This window comes from Nuphar pumila, chromosome 2, assembly GCF_984573655.1.
Source record: "Nuphar pumila chromosome 2, dmNupPumi1.hap1.1, whole genome shotgun sequence".
Classification (NCBI taxonomy): Eukaryota; Viridiplantae; Streptophyta; class Magnoliopsida; order Nymphaeales; family Nymphaeaceae; genus Nuphar; species Nuphar pumila.
Genome location: NC_143250.1, coordinates 141,006,375 through 141,026,347, shown reverse-complemented (window position 1 = coordinate 141,026,347; position 19,973 = coordinate 141,006,375). Strand labels below are relative to the sequence as shown.

General features: G+C 39.1%; 1 pseudogene; it reads right to left on the bottom strand.

Annotated features, from left to right (window-relative positions):
- Nucleotides 1–276: 276 nt before the first annotated feature.
- On the bottom strand, nucleotides 277–18,915 carry LOC149847353 (N-glycosylase/DNA lyase OGG1-like; annotated as a pseudogene).
- Nucleotides 18,916–19,973: the final 1,058 nt, after the last annotated feature.

Below are 19,973 nucleotides of genomic sequence, written 5' to 3'. Positions count from 1 at the left end.
TGCTGTGAAACCAAATACTGAATAAGCCCCACTACAATTTACGCCAAACAGCAAGCATCAACTAGGGAAGTGCACAGACCCCAAGTCCCAGAATGCCAGTTGATGCAGTGGTTGCTCAAACTCTTTAAAGTGGGCGTTGACAAGTAAAAAGATGGGTCACGGATTAGTAAATACTGTTGAGCAATATTGTTGCTTTCAATTTGGCATTTGTGAACTGCAATAGACAAGACCAGCTTCTGTCCAGCTAAGAATTCCACTCTGCACCACATCTGATGTTTAGTCTTCTGTTTTTTTGTTATATGGCTTTCTTTGTGGAGATTTCTTGATAGAGCACAAATCCGAGGGCAATAAGGCCTGCTGCATCGACAATTCACTTACAAAAAGTATAGTCTGTGCCCAACCATCATATTTGCCAAATTTACTCACAAAGGCCTCGGATACATGGTGTACCTTGGGTGTCAGTTGCGCACCCTCGAGCTCTGGTAGCAAATATCTAGTTGCAATCTGGTGCATTTCAATTAAATGATAAGTTGGGAACAACTAAAATTTCATGCAAATTAAGTTAACAACATTGTAAAAAGTAATCTGGATGCACTTGCTGGGGCATACCACCACCACTGGACTATTCCTAACATTGTCATTGTATCCTATCAAGCGCCCAAAATCCATGCATATGAATGCAAACGCATGTGTGTCTGTGAGCATGCCTGTTTGTGTGTGTGAGCACATGCATGAGAGAGAGAGAGACCGTTGCAATAAGCATAATACGCTGTTCTTGTCTGCTAGTAAGAAGCACTGAGCAGTAGTTCTCAAGTTGTCTAGTACTCAGAATCCATAGTCAATATTAATTAATTCATTATCCCTTCTAACTGCATCTTCGTGACCAGCTATATAAAATTCCACCATGTCAAGCACAGAAGTGAAAAGCACTAGTATGGATGGTAGTCTCCCAACTTCACTGGCCTTTGCCAGATCATTCATAGGAGGATCATGATCAGGATGCCAATTTGATCAGGCATTATATCCGGGCAACTCAATAGACCATGCCTCCCTTCCCTTTTCTGATAAAAATTTACATGTAATCAGGTGCAGAGGAAATACCCAAATATATCCAATTTTACATGGATTCATATCCTACGTACCCAAACCAGGGAGCTTATCAGCCCCACCGGCTGCATCTGATGCAATCTGAGCCATCTATTGACAGTTAATAACCTGTGGAAAGAGCTTCATGAGCAAACAGCAGCTGCGGAAGCTAATCTGACCCAGAAGGTGATTTCAGCATCTTCAGATCTTTCAAGAAGAATATAGTCATATGGTCCCAGAGAAGCACCTTCCTAATAAGAAGGGGGAATTGCAAAACCAACACAATGGCCCCTAGTCTGATGATCCAACAAGCACAAGTTAGCAGAGAAATGTTATAGTTCTAAAGACAGGATATGACCAAGATCAATACCAGGCCATTATGATCCACTAAATCTTGAGGTTGAGGTCACAAGTGCTTAGCATTCAAGCATAGTGGAACTGGGTTCATCAGCGCAAGGATCAAGTTGTGCAATTTGGGGGTCATCACAAATATATCAGCTGCCTGATGGCATACATAAATGCCGCTAAACAGTTGCAAGAAGAAAAATGGTAGGCTTAGGCGACTACCCTTTGAACTACAAATGTTGTTTGTCCTTGGAATAGTAAAAGAACATCTTCCATAATATTAGCATGATTCAGTTGTAGTAACAGATTCTGACATGACACATCTTTATAATGAAAATGGACTGAAAAACATTATTAGGCTTTTCCAATTGAGATTTTCAAATATTAGAGAAAAATAACATAAGAAAGTTTGTATCAGTGTTATTAAAAACGCGCCTTGCCTCAAGGCGCTAAAAAACAGTGTATTTGCCCCAAGGCGTATGCCTCTTACGCTATAAGGCATACGCCTTAGGGCAAAGCGCGCTTCAACAAGAGGCGCACACTTGTTAGAGTCTCGTGACCCCAAAAAGAGTGGAAAAAGAGGCGCCATGACCCTAATTAGGGTTGGAGCTTTTCTTTTCCCTTCTCTCTCTCTCTCTCTCTCTCTCTCTCTCTCTCTCTCTCTCTCTCTCTCTCTCTCTCTTTATTCTCTCTCTCGAGTCTCAGCTGCAGCGAGGAGAAGAAGAAGAAGAAGGCTTGAAGCCTCGACCCCAACCAGGTACTCTATCTCTCTCTCTGCATGATTATTGGTCTATCGGTTCATTTTCCTTTATCGTCAGCCGTCAATGAGGCCACTACTACTGCCTCTATCGTCACTGATTCTGTGTATAGTTTTTGGAGGTGTGTGGCTCTACATTCCGCTCCATCGGTTCCTCGACAGTCCCCCACTCTGTCGCCTTTGGGTGTTGAGGTTGAAGAGGCAGCCCGGATGCTTGATATCTCTCTCTCCTCATCGCAGTTGATTCATATAACTGTCGATATGGTATCTACCATCTCGACAGTCTCTACTATCCTAGGTGGCTCCTTAGATCCTTCACTTGATGTTGTCTTTGGTCTAAGGGGTGATTCTTCAGGTTCTTCGAGGGCTACTAAGTGTACGGAGGTTGTTCGGCATCGACATGTCAGCAGTGGTAGTAGAAGCAAGAGGTGCAACTCTCTCAATGTAACGACTTTCGATGGCAGGTCTCCACGAAGGTCGGCGAGGCCACACACTCTCCGGATTTTTCCAGATTGTGTGTCATGAAGTCTCTTTGTTGGAATATCAGGGGCTTGAATTGCCCCTCTAAGCGTACGTTTTTGGCTAATTGGGTTAGACAGGAGATGCCTAATTTGATTGCTATCTGTGAAACTAAGATGGAAGAAGTTTCTCGTTTTGTTGCCTCTGGTATATGGAGGGGTGCTGACTATTTTTTTAAACCTGTGGTCAACCATGCTGGTGGTATCCTTATTTTGGGGAAGCAATCTTTAAATATTTCTCAACTGGACATGGGTCTGTTTTCATTGTTTGTTGCACTCACTTTGCGGGACAGTGGCAGGAGGGTTGTGGTCACTGTTGTGTATGGCCTTAATCACGTTGTCATGAGGTCTGCTTTCTGAAATGACTTAAATAGGATCGTCGTCTCAAACGGAGAGTATCATTTTCTTATGGGGGACTTTAATTGCATTTTGTCTATTTAGGATTCTAATAACCTCGTTCTTCCCAATCCATCCATGCGAGGTTTTCAAGATTTTGTTAATCAGCATCACCTTTACCCAATTCCTTTTATTGGGGAGCATTACTCTTGGTCAAATAGGCGGATTCGCCCATGCTGCAGAGTTCTTGACAGGGTTTTTGTCACTCCTAATTTGCTAGATCTCATTCTCGATGTCAAGTGTATCTTGCTGGCTCTCTCTATCTCGGACCATGGTCAGTTAATCACTATTTGGGGGGATGGTTTTAAACACGCCAAGAGTTTTGTGTTTGAACAATGGTGGCTCCAAGAGACAGACTTTCACTCTATTATTTCAGACTCTTGGAACAAGCCTTCCAATGAGCAGTGGGCAGCTATCCGGTGTCATGAGAAGTTGTCTCGTCTCGCTAAGGATATCAAAGCTTGGCTCCATAATCGAGATGTGGCTAAATTTCAGCAAATGGCTACTTGGGAGCAAGAGATTTCAGCATTGTATCAAACTATGTCTTCCTCGAAGTCTCTATCTGATTCTCATCTACAGAGCTTGCAGGACAGATCTACTGAATTATCAACGCTTTTGAAGAACTGGAGGGTCAAAGAGGAAATTAGATGGAAGCAACGGGCAAGGGTGAAATGGCTTGCGGCCAGAGACGATAATACTAAATTTTTTCACTCATATGCTTCTCATCGTCATAGAAGGAATGCCATCCCATCAATCACCATTTGGGAGTGTTTCGTACCTTAATCAACACGATATTTCAGCTGCCACTCAGTATTTTAAAGATTTATATTATGTTTTACTTACTGCGAAGGGTGTCATTGGTCCTGTTTCTGTCGGTTCGATTTGGCAAGATCAAGCCAGAATTATGCAAATAAAGTTCTCTGAAGATGAGATTTTTAGGCCATCAAAGGTTTGTCGGGGTGGAAAGCTCCAGGTTCTGATGGGTTTCATGTGGATTTCTTCAGAATTTTTTGGTCTTGTGTGAAGCCTGATGTTATTAACATGTTTGATGAGTTCTATCGCAACTCCAGATTGCTTATTCAAACCCACTTGGCAATTATTTCTTTAATTCCGAAAGAGGATGCTGCCACTGATATCTCTAGGTTTCGCCCGATTTCTGTTATGAGTGCTCTTTATCGAATGATTGTTAAGGTATTGGCTAATAGGTTGAAGGTCGTGGCTCACCAAGTTTTTTCGAACTCTCAGTTTGCCTTTATCCACAATAAGAGGATTCACCATTCATTCATCTTGGCCTCTGAAGTCATTCACTCCTTACATCTTAGTGGCCAGCCCTATTTTTCTCTTAAATTAAATGTTCATAAAGCCTTTGATTCTGTGCATTGGCCCTTCTTATTTCAAATGATATCCAATTTTGGCATTGGTCATCGTTTTTCTGGGTGGGTGAGGGAATTAGTCTCTAATGCTCATGCCATGATTAAGATTAACGGCACTAGAGGTGGTCAGATCAAGTTGGGGCATGGATTAAGGCAAGGTTTCCCTCTCTCGCCTTTGTTGTTCAATGCCATTGCTGAGGGTCTCGTGGTGTTGCTCAAGCGTGCTGCGGAGAAGCGCCTGATAGATCTTCTAGATGTTCCAGATTTTTTGGACCATATTCTTATTTATGTTGATGATATGATTATTTTTGGGCGAGCAAACGTGCATCAAATGCTTAGATTCAAGCTTATTCTCCAGTTCTTTCTTTCTCTTTCTGGGCTTTCCCTAAATGATAGCAAATGCTATCTTACTATGTTCAATGTTCAGTCTCCTATGCTTGCAATGGGTTAACAGATTTTTAATTATGCAATCTCTGAGTTGCTGATGACGTATTTGGGTCTGCCGTTACAAGTGAAACGCCTCTCTTCCGCTGCTTGGGCTCCAACTATTCAAAAAGTGAAAAGCAAGCTTTTTTCGTGGCAGGCGTCTTATCTCTCTATTGTTGGTCGTCTGACTTTAATCAGACATGTTCTTTCTTCTATCCCTGAATTCTTCATGTCAATGTTTGTGATGTTTGTGGGCGTGGAGAAGCAAATTTGTCGTTTAATGATGGATTTTCTTTGGTCTGGGTATCAACTTAAGAGTAAGCGCCATTTGGTTGGTTGGCGAACGGTGGTGTTACCTAGGCATATGGCTGGCTTCGGTGTTTTTGCTCCAAGACAAAGGAGTATTGCTCTTGTGGCCAAGGAATGTTGGATGGCCCATCAACCAGGCTCTCCATGTGCTCGCTTGCTTCATGCTAAATATGGTGCTCCTGATTTATCTCATTTTCGCCATGGAACTCGGGGGTTGGTGATCTCGCACCTGCGAAGCATGTGGCTGAGAGCCTTATCGTCCTTCAGAGACCAAACTGGGGATGCTGGAAATTATGATCAGTGGTTGCAATGAGCGATTGCACCAAATGGTGTGTTCCACACCCACAAAGTGTATAGATCGTTGCTCCCCCCAGGGACAGATTGGTTTTCTGAGTATGCGTTATGGGGTAAGGGCCCTTCTCCAAGATCTCGGGTCTTGGCTTGGTTAATTTTGCATGATAGGGTTCAGACTCACAATTATTTAAAGAAGTTGAGCTTTCAGTTTCCAAGTTGGTGTGTGTTGTGTCAAGCTGCTGAAGAAACTACTTTTCATTTATTTTGGTCCTGCCCAATCTTTGTGGCCCTATTTAATAGGACGTGGAGATCTCCGAAAGTAATTGTCAAAGCGGAGTCTTTTGCGCTTGATCTGCTCTTGAACCCTATTGAAATTAGACGATGCAAGCGGTGGAGACTGATCTGGAAGACATGGTTGCTTACTACTTGATGGTTTGTTTGGATGGCACACAATGATGCTACTTTCCGTCAAATTCCGGTCACCCTTAATCATCTTGTCCATAAAATCCTGGTTGACGTATATGTGATTTTACGTATGCATCTTAGAGACCTCTCCTTTCATCTGAACAATGTTCACTCAACAGTTGTTTCTTCTAATCCAGCGGATTGTGGTTGAGCTGGCTTTGTTGTTTGTTGCTAGCTGTCTGTAGTTTCTTTTTCTTTAGCTTTTGTTTTTTCTATATTTTAGTTTTGTTTTCTATTTTGTTCGGTTCATGGGTTCAACATTTTGTTGATCTTCATGAGTATTAATGTTGATCTCTCTCTCTCTCTCTCTCTCTCTCTCTCTCTCTCTCTCTCTCTCTCTCTGGTCTTGGCCGCAGCAAGGAGAAAAAGAAGGCTCGATCCTTTTTATCGTTTTTCCTTTCTTTTTTTCTCTCTTCTTCCTTCTGTTCTTTTTTTTTTTTTGAACTTCTCTCTTGAGGGCGTGTAGGCGTAATAATTTCTTGACCCATAGTTTGTGTGGAAAAAATAAATCTGATCAGGTGGCTGCTGCCACATGCAATGTATTGAAAATTTCCTCTTAATGTATCTTGACCTTTACTGTTATTATCTAAAGAAAGCTCAACTGCAATTTCGGTAGTATGTGTATAATGAATGTTTGGGGCCATTCCTATAGAGCATTTTTTAAAAATTATTGTCATCACTTCATCAGTGCAATTTGCTATATTAAAATCTATGCTGCGAAAGAACATATTTTCCATAAACCTATAAATTTTAAAAAATGTAATTTCAATAAGCTCATCCTTCTGAAAGAACCATTTGCAGTGTTACCCACTTTAAACAAGCCAGATCTAGTAAGAGATGGGCTTTTACATGTTGAACACAGAAATATAGTAAATCTTTTGCATGTTTAACACAAATCTAGTAAATCAAAGAATAGAACATTTAACAAATGGCAGAATGCCCTTGTTCAATCTTTCTCCTTCTTGGTTATATCGTGGTGGAAAATATTGGCATTTTTTGGACAAAAGCACAAAAAAATATGATAGTCTGCTAGCCATTTAAAATGATAATTATTGTCAAAAGTTAATTCTTTGAATGTATGCACGTGTTTTTATTTTTCTGTATATGTTTGTTTTCTATTTTTAGTAAATATTTTTGCTGATATTGCTAGTGATTTTGTTACTTAATTTTTTATTGAATGCTCATATTTTATTTTTTAGATACTTACATAGATCAAGTTGCATTTATGTGACTTTTATATGTTAATCTCATATTTTTCGGTATTTATTTGATATTTTTTATTTTTTATTGGTTGTTTCTTCATCAATAAAGCATTTCTTTTATTTGTTTGTATTTATAGATATTTTTAAATGTTTTTTTAAGTTAAAAAAAATTGAGGCTTACACTTTACGCCTCAAGGCTTACTTGCTTTAGTTTTTGGTGGAGCGCTACCCTATGCCTCAATGCTTTTCACAACATTGGTTTGTACAAGTAAGGATCAAATAAAAAAATCAAAATAAAATGCTAAAATCCTCAAACAGCATGTAATAACATGGCACTATTAAGATTCAAACAAGCACAATAATTTGTAACCTATGTCACATGGGTGTGGGTACGGGTGCGGAGCAATTTCAAAAATTTTGAACACGAAGGCACGGCTATGTATATATATATATATATATATATATATATATATATATATATATATATATATATATATATATATATATATATATATTATATAAACAATCGTAAATGGACAAAAATAAACTCAATCAAAGTTGACCGAGTCTAAAATTAATTTTAATAAATAGACAAAAATAGACTCGATCAAAGTTGACTAGTGAACGGACTCGGCTCCGGTGCGTTGACCGAGTCCGACTCTTCGTTGACCATGTCTGCCCCGTGTCAGGTACGGGCAATGCAGGTGCGTCGACCTTTTAGCCGAGTCCAGGTGACTTAGTTTGTAACAAAGACCTATAGATAATAATTGTACAAGAAAGTGAGAGGATGTCGTGACAAAATTAAGTCTTAAAAAAAAAGAAATTTTGTTAAATTCATTAATACCAAAGTTTGATATGAAAATCTTCTTTTTTTTTTAGGATATAAATAGGACATGGTGTCTATCGCCAGGAAATAGGAACCCAAAAGGATCTCTATAACAATGCATCTAGACTTGCTTTGGGTTGCATACGAATTAGGTGACATGTTAAGTGGAATAGCCCTACTACAGTTTCCAAACAACTAGATATGGCCTGGGCAAGGACTGGTCACAAGTAGGAGATGATTTCATTTCACATGGAAGTTAGAAGGGGCCAACTAAACCTTTTAAAAAAAAGAAAAATAAAGCTCCTTTAAGTTTGCTTAAAAACTAAAAGAAGCCAATTTGATAGGATCTCTCTCTCAGTGGTAATTAGAGGAGATCAAATAGAAGGTGCTGACCAGGATTAAATGAATTGACGAGATTAAAGGGCCCAAAGATTTGGCCAATACTAAGTACAGGGCCAAGTATATCAGCTGCAGGAAATCAATGACAGGCATTAGGGCCACTAGCATTTTACTGTTCTTACTTCAAAGCTTATTAGTTATTACAAATCTGAAACAGCATTAAGATGTATTTACTTATAGACGCTGGTTCACCATATTGCCCATATAGGAAGGAGCTAAAAAATCAAAGTTCTAATGCTTACCTGCCAAACATGTGTATCAACAGGAACAGCTTGGTGTTGGTCAAGAGAGAAGAGAGCAAAACAAGCAGCCACCTTAGGACCTATTCCAGGCAACGTGCACAGGCTCGCTGTCACCTCTTGGAGTTCCAAATTACGAAATAACTCCAGCCACTCTACACCACCACCAGGTTTTGATAACAAAGCCATAACTGTGCCAATTATATACTTGGCCCTATGAGCAACAGAATCTGATCTTTAACCAGGAAAAAAAAAGTAAGGCCAAGAAGAGTAGTAAGGCACAACTACTAGAGAAAGACAATGCAAAGCACGCATATTAGAAAATGGAACGTAGACAACTATAAGGATATTGACATAATGACTATGTCAAATGGGTATGGGTAGGGAGACACTGCTATATAAATATAAATAAATAATATATATATATATATATTAAATACAAAATAAATTCAAAATAAACTGAATATAATTTAAATATATATACTATATCTAAAATATATATTATATACTGAAAAATAATTATAAATTATAAATTGAATACAAGCTTGTATGTACTGAAGGTAAAATGGAATGTCCAGGTTTCACCGCATGTCGACACTGGTACAACTGGCAAAATGGAGTGTCGGTGTGACATAGCATAATGGATTTAATAAGCCAATTCAGATGCAGAAACATGATTTAGTCCGTCAAATCAAGAGCTTGAAGCATAAATTCTCATGGCAGTACCATGAGAAAAGCTTAACAAATGGTATACAACAAGTATTCCAACTGCAATTCTTTCTTTTATTTACTGATATGGATTCTACTCCAACTTTCACCTTGATGAGGCCAGAGGTCTGATAGCTACTGTTTTGAAAAACAAGGGCCACTATAGAACATTTCTTCTTATTTCAATGTTAAACCACAGATTTTTACAAACTTGCATTTCATTGGCATCTGTAACCAGAAACCACTCATGATATAGATTAAGCTTCATAGATCTAGCTGTCTTGGATGCCAAAGTTATGGGAAACCTCAGGAGGCATATGTGTCCCAAAGTAACCCTCTCTGCATGGAGTGTCATGCCATGGAAACAGAGTACGACCATCCCCCCATTGGACTCTGTTTCTGCAGGAAATAAAGGGGACCCAGGGACTGTCTGTGCGGGAGGCTCTTCTGCGTTTATGAGCCTCACAACGTCAGATGTGGGGCCCATGGAAAAGGCAGCCTTTATCACAGAAAGGGCCCTTGTCTGTGACATGCAAATGCCCCTTTAGAGGCTTCAAAGTTCTCCATGGTAACATGACTTGCCCCTTGGAACGAGTGAATCAGTTTGGGTACTCCAAATCACTGTGCCTATAGGAGGTCAGCAGAATAAAATCCCAACAGTCTTATTATCAATTTAAAAAAAGAGGCATAAATCTAAAGAAATCAACTGGAATTTCTCAAAATTTCTTGCTATTCACAATCTTTTCATCACATCAACTGGGAGTTATATGTAAATAATAGAGATGTGCATTAGAAGTATTCGTAATTTCGTGCATTAAAATAAACAGACAAGTTTAACAATAAGCAACAATTTTTGGAGAATTAAATGCGAAACCATGAGTGTGATATCTCATCAAATCTAAGACTAATAAGAAAGGGAATCGTGCCTGGACTTCTTATCCCTACTTGGAATAACCAAGATATTCAATGGGAGGATGTCAAGATTTCAAAAAATAATGATGCAGCTTTTGGGCTGTCTTGGCTTTTGTATCTAGTTCTATGCAGGTGATCAAACAAATGCATCCTTTTTCTTGGAACCAACAAAGTAGCAAATTCATGTATATAACTCGAAACGAATGCAATCGTGCATCTTGTCTCTTTGAACAACAAAGTGGAAACCATTTACCTAAGAATGTGATAATTCCAAATGCATCATTAACTATTCCAATGTCTCTTGCTTAAGAAAGAAAGAAAGAAAGCCTGCATGTGAATACGCTGAGGCAAATATAAATTCAGATTCTCAAAGGTCCTATCCACAGCAAGCAACAACCAACGCCAGTAGCCAAATTGTTTAGGAAAGCATATTGGTTCGCCCACATATGAGTAAATATCAATTTACAGATCAACCATTTGCCTGAAAACTCAAATCTAGAGCGGAAGGCGAAGAAACACATCACTTTGTTGTTGCACTAATCATGCACAGACTAAGAAAGAGCCTCAATCACCACCTTTCCAATTTAATCAAATACACAAATTCAAAGAAAATGATGATTGTTTTACTAACATGAGCTCTCTGAATCACCATCATGGTTCCAACTTATCAAATTAACAAGAATCATAATCTCAAAACATACCAACCACTTACCGGTAACTGAATCCAGCACTCCGCAATCTCACTTATGAGACATCTGCCAACTGCTCCAAAGAAGGAAACTCCTAGAAATCAAACCAGCCTGCCGAGCCCAGAAGCATACCAACAGAGGAGAGGTGCTCGACCATCTTGGTGATCCTCCCAATGTTGTTATTGGAAGAACAGATGAACTGAAACAGGCACTCGATGGGGTCCTGCTGGAGTACGCGGACGCCGCCGACGTGTGGCGCCAAGGCCGTGATGTTGAGAAACAGTGTCCCTTCGTATGTGTCTCTTCCCATGCATCATACCTTTTGGTACGATGCATGGTAACCCTTCGGAGGTATCCCTTGGATATATATATATATATATATATATATATATATATATATATATATATATATATATATATATATATATATATATATTCCCGGTCCTCTCGTACTAGGGAAAGGTCCTCTCAATGCTCTAACGCCCACACGGGATATGGACCGAACTGTCTCACGACGTTCTGAACCCAGCTCACGTACCACTTTAATGGGCGAACAACCCAACCCTTGGGACGTACTACCGCCCCAGGTGGCGAAGAGCCGACATCGAGGTGCCAAATATATATATATATATATATATATATATATATATATATATATATATATATATATATATATATATATATATATATATATATATATATATATATATATATATCACAATGATGGGCAGTGGTATAAGAAAAAAAGAAGTGGAATTTGAAGGCTTACCGAGATCGGTCTCTGCTCACTCACTTCTTGACGGCTTGTACTCATCAATAGGAGCAGTTCGGCTGAGGAGATCGTCTGTCTCTCACATCAACGCAATGACAGAGACATGTATGTGGCCCTATCCCTTCTTATATGTGTGTATTATGTTATGTGTTATGCATGTATGTCAATGTGTATGCTCCTCCACGATGCCCTATATTGTGGTATCAGAGCAAAGTTCTCCATACAGTTTTTTCATTGACCTTGTTTTTCTCTCTTTCTGTTTTAACAGAAATACAGAGAATCGGCGTGCCCTTAATCAGGTTTTTTCTGTTTCGGACTAGATCCATTTTTAGATCTGAGTCAGATCCAGTTGGACCCAACCTGAACAGAGACTCAGTTCAATTGAACCGGGTCGGATCGCTTGTCTTGGGAATCAAACCGATTCAGTTCGAGACCTGAGTCGATGACTCAACTCAGTTCATTTTCTCCTTCCCCTGTTCCGGTCGACGGCATCTGCTGTCAGTTATCGTCGGGATACTGCATTTATAAAAAAAAAAATTAAGAGAGGGGAAGGGCTTTACCGCCAGGACCGCCGAATCTATGGCCGGGGGAAAGGGGGCCATCTCTGGGTTTTACTCAAGCTGATTTTGGGTCACGGTGAGGCCACTGGAAGGCTCTACTGCGTCTGCCGGGTCCATCGCTTCCCTCCCTTTTTCGGTCGAAGGTCGTTTACCCTCTGTGGATCGATCGAACCCGTCGGAGATGCCAGTTGTAAGTTGGGTCGCTCTGGGCAAGACGGGACCGTCGTCGAGAATCTATATTTTTGGCTAGGGTCAGGTAGCGATGCTGTGAAAACCTTTTCCCGACATTGTTCTGCACCCCCATGTCGAAGACGCCGATGGTCTGCCCATCGCCCGCCACTTTTAGTCGGTCGGTTTTTCATTTTTCTCTCTCTTAGAAATTTCGAGATGGAGAAAGAAAACCCTAACGAGTTTTATTTACACTCTGGATTGGGTCTGGAGTTTGCAGACCCAATTCGGGGATCCTGACCCGACCTGTGGCGGGGTCCGAATCTTGGACCTGTAACCTAGATCCGTTTCTGTTTTTGGATACGGGTCTACTTTAGGTTTCAAGAACCGGACCCGCAACCCAGATCCATTAAGTTTTCTAGATCCGGGTCTGCCACTATTACCGACCTGGCAAAACGACCTGGATCCATTAAGTTTACGGATCTCGGGTCGGCAGAGTGCTTCGAGATCCAAAACCAAGACCCAGATCCATTTGGTTTTCGGATCTCGGGTCCTTGAATTTTTTTGAAATCGGATCCGTTACTCAGATCCATCAGGTATCGAATCATGGGACCCCGAGTAAAACCCGTTTTAAGACTCGATACTGGGATCTATTTACTATTTCAGATCTAGGGTATTGTTTCTCATTAAACCCGACCTGACCCGATCGAGTTTCCGTTCTGGAACAGTGTGTTCCCTGCTGTTTGGAACGAGTTGTTCTTCTGTTCGGAACTAGACAAATTGATTCCAGAACTGGTTCATCAGGTTCTGACCGGTTTTGGGACCGGTTCTATCTGTTCCAGTTCGATTCAATGTGTTTTGGATCGGTTCAAAGCCTTTTTGGATCGATTCGGGGGTTTTCTGGATCAGTTCACTATTTTTCTGACCAATTCAGAGGCCATTTTCACTGGTTCATCATGTTTTTGAATGCTTTTTATAAATAAAATGATCGATTTGAGTGGTTTTGGTGTCGGTTCAATGGTTTTGGGGCTTTCTTGTATCATTTTGGATCATTGTGATTAATTCATTGAGTTTTAGAATCAATTAAGAAGTTTTAAGCACATTCCATGTATAACGCTTAGTTTATTTCACACACATATGTTATGATGCATGATATTTTTGTACATCATATGAACAATATTGACATAAAGTATGGTATTTGAGTTTTGATTAAGATGCATTTGTAATCACCAAAGTGGATAAATGTATGCTTAATTAAGTTATTCTATACCAATAATGGAATGAGTCAATATTGAAATTGTGCCAGACTTAATGAAATGATTGACTTTCCAAAGGCAGTGATGTCATGTTTAAAGTCTAGCAGGATAAAATGAAAAGAGTGTACATAAAACATGTAGCACCCAAAAGTGTCATGTTGACTTGTCTCTAGCTACATGTCTTTTCAGTTTTATCAAATAGTGGGAGGCAAAGTGCATTTGCGTGTTATGGGTACTCACCAAAGTGGGACCATAATGACCCCTAGCACTTGCCTAGAAAAGTGTAAATGATAAAGAGGTCTTATTATTGCATTTACCTTTTCAAATCTTGAATGTGCATGAATGTTTATTAATGTCCTTTTGTCATTACAGTATCCAATTATGTGGTTCATGATGGTCCAAGTCATATCCCTTTTCTAGATGGATCGAATTTTAGTGATTGGAAGAAAATTGTATAATTCACATTAGGTTATATGGATCTAGATTTAGCCATGTGCAAGCTTGAGCCTGCACCGTTAACTGACAATAGCACAACTGAACAGAAAATTGATTTTAATAATTGGGAGCGCTCGAATATACTTAGCCTACTGCATCCGCAGTCTTGTGTGGCTAAGAATATTAGAAGTGTCATACTCACATGTAGAACAGTAAAAGACTTTTTGGAAGCTATAGAGGCGCAATTTGTCAGTTCACATAAAGCAAGGGCTAGCACCTTGATGACAAAGTTAATATCTATGAAACATACCGGTGGAGGGAACATCCGACAACATATTGTAGAAATGAAAAATATAGCAACACAATTGAATGACATGAAAGGTCAGCATATCTGATTCCTTCCTGGTCCACTTAATAATGACTTCTCTGCCTAGTGAATGTGGATCATTCAAGATTTTTTACAACACACATAATGACGAATGGACATTCAATGACTTGATGTCCAAGTGTGTTGAGGAAGAAGAGAGACTGAAAGGAGAGAAGATACATAGCTCATGTATCTTCTCATAAAGCTCACAAAAGGCATGGACCAAAGAAGAATGCCATTAAGAAAAAGAAAAAGATGAACTCAGATACATCTGTGTCCAACAGGTCAGGCGCCAAGTCCCATGAAGAATCTTTTATCAAGTGCTTCTTTTGCAAGAAGAATGGACATTTAAAAGTAGAGTGCATGAGGCACAAGAACTGACTGGCAAAGAAAGGTAATTTGTCATTCGTTTCTCATGAATGTAATTTGATCAACATTTCAACTAATAGCTGGTTGATTGATTCGGGTGCCACTGTCCATATTGTCAACACCTTGCAGGCCCTTCTAAACAAAAGGGAACCAACGGGTCATGAAAAGAGCATCTTCTCAGGAAACAAGTTGTGCTCACATGTTAAGGCTGTTGGAACCTGTAGAGTGATTTTGGAAAATGGGTTTATTTTAAACTTATTTGATACATTTTTGTACCAACATACATTAGGAACTTCATTTCTGTATCAAAATTGGATTTCATTGGATATTGTTTTAAATTTGAAAATTCAAAAATGACTATCTATAAGAATTTAGTTCTTGTTGGTTCTGCGAATGTATATGATGGATTGTATCGTCTAGAAACTAATATCCAAATTTGTGAAACCCTTTCCTCGGAAAATGTATTGATTGGCAATAAATGTGGCTTATTAGATAAACAATCTTATATGCTCTGGCATCGTTGTTTTGGTCATATCTCTAAAGATAGAGTTCAAGGACTTGTGAAAGAAGGGATTTTTAAATCCATTGATTTCACTGTTAGGAAAACGTGTTTGGATTGCATAAAGGCCAAGCAAACCAACACATGCAAGAAAGGTTCCAAAAGAAGCAACCACAAGTTGGAAATTATTCATACGAATGTATGTGGACCCTTTTCTCCTTGCCATACAAGAGAAGGGTACTTCATCATCTTCATTGATGATTACTCCTGGTACATGTATCTCTACTTGTTATTTGAAAAATATGAAGTCTATAATATTTTCAATGACTTTAAGAAAGAAGTAGAGAAATAAACAGAAAACATAATAAAAATAGTCAGATCAGATCGAGGTGGTGAATACTATAGGCATTTCACTGATATGAGACAACTGGAAGGACCATTAACGTGATTTCTTAGGAAAGAAAAAATAGTCCTTCAGTACACCATGCTGGAAAGTGCATACCAGAATAGTGTAGCTGAAGAAGAAATTGTACGCTTAAAGAAATGGTACGTGCAATATTGAACTACTCAACCCTTCCCATCACCCTGTGGGGTGAAGCTCTGCGAACAGCCATACATGTCTTAAACAAGGTTCGTACTAAGGTTGTCTCAGCAACACCTTATGAGTTGTGGACGGGTAGGAAACCATGTCTAAGTAACATGCACATATGGGGTTGTTCTGCAGAAGTAAAATTATATAATCCCTACATTAAGGCTTTTGACCACAGGACAATCAGTGGTTTCTTCATTAGTTATCCAAAAAGGTCAAAAGGATTCAGGTTTTATTGTCCATCTCATACACTACAAATAGTAGAAATAGATAAAGCTAGATTTTTTAGAAGATGGTTTTGTTGGTATAAATGCATTGCGAAACCTCTCTTTAGGATAAAGTTACTCCACCTAAAAATTTAAAATTTTCTTTCATTATTCATTCGAATGATGAAACAGAAGTTGATCCAGTTAGTGATGCACCAACTCAAGAAGAACCATTTGTGGATCATGCTGAAGAGCATCTACAGGTTGATCAAGTTAGTTCACCTGTCAGGAGATCCACAAGAATTAAAAGATCAGCTATCCATCTAGATTATATGGTGTATCTACAGGAGCTCAATGATTTCATAGATATTAAGGATCCATTTTCTTTAAAGGAAGCTATTGAGTATGAGCAATCTTTATCTTGGATAGAGGCTATGAAAGAAGAGCTAAACTCTATGGCCAAAAACCAAGTATGAGACATTGTCGAATTGCCTAGAAGAGTCAAGCCCGTAGGGTGCAAGTGGGTCTTCAAGATCAAAAAATACTCTAAAGGGAATATCGAAAAGTATAAGGCAAGGCTGGTTGCTAAAGGTTTTACTTAAATAGAGGGCATTGACTACAATGAGACATTTTTTCCTATCTCGGCTAAGGAGTCAATGAGGATTATTTTTGCCCCAGTAGCTCATTTTGATCTAAAGCTACACCAAATGGATGTAAAAACAACTTTCCTAAATGATGAATTAAGTGAAGAGATATACATGGATCAACCTTTAGGTTTCTATAAAGGTAAGTCAGACCGTTTGGTTTGCAAGTTCAAAAAGTCAATATATGAACTTAAACATGCCTCCCGTCAATGGTATATGAAGTTCACCAAAGTCATTTTGACCTTTGAATTCACTGAAAACATCGTTGATCGATATGTATACCTCAAGACAAGTGGGAGTAAGTTCATAATTCTAGTACTTTATGTGGATGACATCTTACTTGCAACCAACAATAATGATATGCTGACAGAAACCAAACAATTTTTATCATTTTATTTTGAAATGAAAGACCTGGGAGAGACTGCCTATGTTCTCGGCATTGAGATCCATCGAGACAGGTCTAAAGGTGTACTATGTCTCTCTTAGAAAGCTTATATTAATAAAGTTCTCAAGATATGTGGGATGGAGCATTGTGCTCCTACTACGACACCCATATTAAAAGGGGATAAATTGAGCCTTAAGGACTGCCCACAGACTGAAGAAGAAAAATGACAGATAACCATGATACTATATGCATCAGTGGTCGGCAGTTTGCAGTATGCTTAGATATGCACTCGCCCTGACATATCATTTGCAGTCGGGGTTCTTGGCAGATTTCAGTCAAATCCTAGTCTAGTTCACTGAAAGGCTGCTAAGAAAGTCATATGCTATCTGCAAGGGATAAAGGACTATATGTTAACCTACAAAAAGGCGGACCACCTTGAGGTTATCGGCTATTCAGATGCAAATCTAGGAGGTTGTCCTGACAGTAGAAAGTCTACCACAGGATACTTATTTCTGCTAGCCGGTGGTGCAATTTCTTGGATAAGTGGGAAGCAATCCACTACTGCTGCCCACACCATGGAGGCTGAGTTCATAGCTCTATTTGAGACAACTTCACAGGTCATTTGGTTGCGGAACTTCATCTCAAGACTTCAGGTGGTTGAATCCTTTGGGAGACCACTGAAAGTATTCTGTGATAATGAAGTCGTTGTATTCTTCTCCAATAACAACAAAAGTACTACGTCTTGTAAGCATATGGAGTTGAAGTATTTTGTTGTAAAGGAGAGGACAGAGAATCTTTTGGTGTATATTGATAACATAGGGACTAAGAAAATGGTAGTTGATCCTCTTACTAAGGGTTTGGCTCCGGAATTATATGCCAAATATGTTAAGATGATGGGCTTGTTTGAAACCCTGTAATCATATACACTGACTTTTATGTTATCACATTTTTGGTAATAAAGATATGATTCTCTCTTTTTTCTCTTTTGTTGGTTATGTATCAAGTTTGCTCATAAAGTTTAAGAGTTTAGCATAACAACAAATTTATACTGATAAAGTGGACTTAAGACCTATCCACATGAACGTTCACATACTCGGGTCAAGTGGGAGAATGTTGGGAAACAGTGTGTCCTTTCGTATGTGTCTCTTCTCATGCATCATATCTTTTGGTATGATGCATGGTGACCCTTCGGAGGTATCCCTTGGATACCTATATATAGCACAATGATGAGCAGCGGTATAAGAAAAAAAGAAGTAAAATTTGAAGGCTTACAGAGAACGGTCCCTGCTCACCCGAAAGCTTGTACTCATCAACAGGAGCAGTTCAGCTTAGGAGATTGTTCGTCTCTCACATCAATGCAATGACAGGAACAAGTATGTGGCCCTATCCCTTCTTATATGTGTGTATTATGTTATGTGTTATGCATGTATGTCAATGTGTATGCTCCTCCATGATGCCCCATACGCGAACCTCGAATCCGCCTCGACGAAGCCTGCCCACATCTCTTCCATCGATATCCCAAGATTGAGGTAATCTACCAGGGCATTTTTTACATCAAATGGATCGGTTTTCGAGCAATATAAGAAGCACCCAACACCGTTTTCGAGTTCTTTGAGGGAGAAGAGGTGAGATTTCACGACGCCCATGTGCTTCCATCTGAAGGTCTGGCCGGTGAGGAGGGGGAGGGAGAGTTGGGAGCGTTTGATGTTGTGGGCGTCCATTTCCAGTCAAAGGAGGCCAAGGAGACATTTGGGCACGCGAGTTTCTGGGTGGGTTGTTGGTGGGCATGAAGAGAGGAGAAATGGGGAGTTAAGGATTTTCAAGTTCCGAGCTTTTTGGGGGTGATTGTAGGTGGAGAGGATTTGCAAATCGTGATTAATCGTCATAATAAAAAATCATAATTAATCGGCAGAAAAATCGCCATTCACATTTGTACATGAAAAATATAGCCTAAAACTAGAACCATAAATTCTCAAATAATTTTTTTTTAAATCTTAAAAAATGGCAGAATATATTCAATAACATTTTCACAAATTTGCAAGAGAGAGAAAGAGAGGAACACAATAAATTATCAATCTTATTCGATTGCATAGTTCAGTAAGAACAAAAAAACTAATGATGTAAACAATTCTAAAAATGTGATATGTGCTCATAATATTCCTAACTCGTGTTCTTTATGTGATAAATGAGCACTGGCAGGTCAAAATAAAAATTAAGCTCTTTCTGTTTAACCAGGATATCAAAAAATTTCTAGTAAAATCAAATAATTTAAATAGATTAAAATTTGTTGGTTGTGGCGGCTTTATAAATTGTTTTTCTCGCAAAGCAAGAACATTGGGATTATCTTCATGTTAGAAATTATCATCTTAAATTTCCTTTATATGATTGAATATCTACCTGGGGCTTAGTTTTTAAGTGGCTCTCCCAATTCACTGCTCTCTATGCATTAATTTTTCACGCACATTAAAGAGCCAAGAATTCTGCTTCAGGTAAGAACATCAAATGCATACGAACACACTCCTGAAGACAATTTTCATGACTCAATGAACTGTGACATGCAATGAGCCTTGATTTTTCCTATAGGCAGAAATAGCCTGTCTCAATACATTTGATTTTTTCTATTGATAGAAATTAAAAGTGGAATGAACACTCACTTTACATCACCTCAAGATCAAATAAAGATGAGAAGACACTCATCTACATCTTAGCATCCAAAAACACATCTCATAAAAGCATTCACTTAATCCAATGTTGACTGATTGTAGTTTTGGTAGAAAAC